Below are 3961 nucleotides of genomic sequence, written 5' to 3'. Positions count from 1 at the left end.
AGCTCTTTGAAGAGGTTGAAGATTATACTATCTATACTGAATATAATCTCTATGTATCTAAAGAACCTGATTAGCCTAATTATAAATATGACAAATATAGATGACTATTGATTTAAAATTCTCAATACCTATCTAACTTAAAGACTAAGACAATAAACAACTGTGCAATAAATAAGAACAATGTCCTTCAAATGTAAGCAATGTATAAGTATCTGGATCAGAGGTATACTGCAATATGGTAAATATATGTCAATACATAAACAATGTTTCAAACAGAGGTAGAAGCTTACATGCATACAATATTCAATAAAATTTAACTTTGTATCAATATACAAGAATCGATACCAATACAATTGTCTAAAAACAATACCTCACAAATACCAATCAATTATCCCGTCAGCAATTATTTCCCCCTTTTTTTTAAGAACACCCCAGAGCCTATAAAATTCCTCCCGCATCCCTCAACCATATACCAGTTAAAACCAACCCCTAAATGATGTCCCTTAACTTGAGGGCAAACTTTGCTGGGAGAGGGGACATCATCTTTTAAAATTGCTTCCAGCTGTCATGAGGGCAACGTTCTTCCTAGGAGATCCTGTGAAAGTAAACGATGGTTAAATTCCAAGATTAATATTTGGTCTGGTAAAGTTGCAAATAGTATCTGAGTATTTTGTGAAGGTCTGGCCAGAATGTTGTAAAAGATGTGCACCATTTCAGCTAACCAAATCAAAACAGTCTTGTGCAGCTGGTACCCAAAACAGGTCTTGGTACCCAAAACACTATCAGCATCATGACGTCATATTAACCAGGTGGAGTTGTTGTTGTGGTGCCCTGTCTTCTTCCTGGAAACTTCAAAGATTATGTAGGGAAATTTATTGTTCATTATGGAAGACTTAAGCATGGTCTGTATAGGCATATACTTGAGTTTCCCCATCATATGTTTATTGAAATTCAAATTTTTCACTTTCATATAAATGTTTATGTTTTCCACAGTGAACAATAAATTTTCCTACAGTAATCTTTAAAGTATCATGAAAGAAGATGGGGCTCCAGAACAATGATTCCGCCTGGTTCATATAATGCCATTCAACTGATCGCACAACCTAAAAATTGACTTTGTACTAAAAATGCTTAGAACAATTTTGAGGTGGCTAGCTGAGATAATCCATCCTACAAACTACTCTAGCTCAGACTTGAGAAAAGCCCTGCACATATCCTTTACACATAGACTGGTCAAAAATGCTATAGCCGCCTCTCTCAGGACTTGACAATTATCACATTTTTTTTTCTTTCAGGATCCAATAAAGATACCATCTCCCCCAGACAGCAGGAAATAAAATTAAGAATATGATGCCCATATTTCTAAGAGGTGGGGTTATTGGTTTTTGGTTATCCAATGGGTTATGGATAGTATAGATATGATGGGATAAATGGGTAGATTATTGAATGTACTCTAAAAAGAAAAAGGGAAGATACACATATGATAAGGTACAAAGATCAATTATTGAACCTACTTTTGAAATGCAACAATTAGTTTTAAATGTTTTAGATTTAATTGAAATTTGTATACTGTATACAAATTTGTATACTGTATACAAATATATATACACATTTTCTAATCATGTTTAAGGTATTGTACCTATACAGTTCATTTAATGATCCTGAGTCCTTGAACATTATTATCATCAACTGTTTAGGATAATAAGGAAATGCAGTTTAATAATTAGTCACCTATCATAATCAAATGTGTACTCAAGTTAAGTATGTTTTCAAGATTGCACTGAGATATGTTTTAGATAGACAGGCTATTTTCAAATGTTTCAGAGATCTACAGAATATGGCATTTAAAATCCTTTAATTACCTAGCTTGTCATTTTTTTTTTAATGACAATGACACATGTTTGCTCCAGGCAGCAACAATCTATGTTAGAGAAAATAGTGGGCATTGAAAAAACACCACATAGAAATTACTCTCGTTGAGGCAAAATGTAAGCCACTAGTCAATACAATGTCCCTTACTCGAGTGCTGATAATATGCTGTCCTAATTGGACAATCAGGACAAAAAAAGAAAGTGACTGTCAACCATGGTTAAGACAAAGAGGGAATGTCTTGTGTAGGAGGTCCTTCTGTCTATATGTTGCTTTCATTGGTTAATGAATAAAGAAACTGCCTTGGCCTAGTTGATAGGGTGGAACTTAGTTAGGCAGAGAAAACAGAACTGAATCCTGGGAGAAAGAGGGCAGAGTCAGGGAGGAGCCATGGATCCTCCACCTGAGATGGACGCCGGTTAGAATCTTGCTGGTAAGCCAGAGCCACGTGGTAATACAAAGATTAATAGAGATAGGTTAAACTGCATGTAAGAGTTAGCCAATAAGAAGTTACAGCTAATGGGCCAGGCAGTGTTTTAATGAATACAGTCCCTGTGTCATTATTTTAGGTGTAATCCCTCTGGGCTGCCAGGATGAACAAGCAGGCCCTCTCTCCTCCAACCAAAGTCCTTCAGAATATCCTCCTTCACAAAGTAGTCTGTAAAGGTCTGTAGGCTGAAGACGGATTCCCCAGCTTTGCAGAAGAACTTTGGGTGACAGTTCAGGCAGCCAGTTGTTTCTGTCATTATTCAAGATTTCAGAAGTCACTTGCTTGCACTTCCTGCTTACTCAGTTAATATGATTTCCTTCTTGGGTGTCTGAGGGAGTTGAAGATTAGATAGTTATAGTTTACCAGATGCAGAAAGCAAGTTAGTATAGAAAGTAAATTAAGTAGAAAACTTTGGACTCAGCAAGATAGAGCAGATATGTAGTATTTTCTCTAAATTTGTCAAATGTAAATGGAGGAGACATTGTTGATGAATTTATTGACTGTACATATAACATATACATATTGTACTTATTGTATGTAGTTTTTCTTATATTAGTTATAGACTTCCTTTTTATTTTAGACAAAAAGGGGAAATATAGTGATGTTTCATTTGTATTTTAATACATCCTAAAATTGATGGAGGCAGGATCACCATTTTGGACTGAGATAGAGATAGGAGTTAGTAGTTGGATGCTTTACTTTTCTTTTCTTTCTTTTTCCTTTTTTTTCTTCTTTTTTTGTTTTTTTTTTTTTTTTTGTTTGTTTTTTTGAAACAGGGTTTCTTCATTACTTTGGAGCCTGTCCTGAAACTAGTTCTTGTAGACCACCCTGGCCACTACTTGCAGAGATCCACCTGCCTCTCTCTTCCAAGTACTGGGTTTAAAGGCATGAGCCACATCTGTCCAGGGGCTGCTTTACTTTTCTGAACCTCAAGTGAACCCCAATTTATTTTTCTGAGTTTTATTAATATTGCTTTAGTTTATAATGTCTTTGCCATGTGATCACCTAGCATTAGGGACTGGCATTTTGGATTCCTGTGTTCTCTGAACAGATTTCTTTACAGTAACTCACTAAAAGCTAAATGGTCAAACTTATGTTTTAAACTATCAAACTGTCTTTTAGGCTGCCCAGATACCTACCCCTGCCTGGTGTTGCTCATTTAAATGACCAAGCAAGTTTTACTAAGGGGCCCATAGCATTAGATTCTGTGGAAAGACTATTTCAGCTGCTTTTAAAACCCATATAATGATTTCTCAACATTGCATAAACTGTTCCTACAGTTTTTCTTCCTGTTGTCACACTATAACCTGTCTTTCTCTCTTTCTGGATAAGGATATTATGCTCCAGTGATGTTTACAAAATATCAGAGGCCATTTACAGAAAGTTGCCTTTAGCCCATCCAAGACCAAATCCCAGAGAGAGGATGCTCTCTCTGATGATTTGTAAAAACTCTACAGGATTTTTTAATTAGATGGGGGACATTCAAGATAACTGAATAAATCTTGCTTTATGATGCTTATTTTAGCTCTCTGCATCTATCGAAATGTCTGCACTCTCTTGGACAGCTATGTCTCTCCCCCCCTGCTCTTTTAATTTCTCTCC

The sequence above is a fragment of the Microtus ochrogaster genome, unplaced genomic scaffold, assembly GCF_000317375.1.
Source record: "Microtus ochrogaster isolate Prairie Vole_2 unplaced genomic scaffold, MicOch1.0 UNK114, whole genome shotgun sequence".
Classification (NCBI taxonomy): domain Eukaryota; kingdom Metazoa; phylum Chordata; class Mammalia; order Rodentia; family Cricetidae; genus Microtus; species Microtus ochrogaster.
This window is presented reverse-complemented; position numbering follows the sequence as displayed.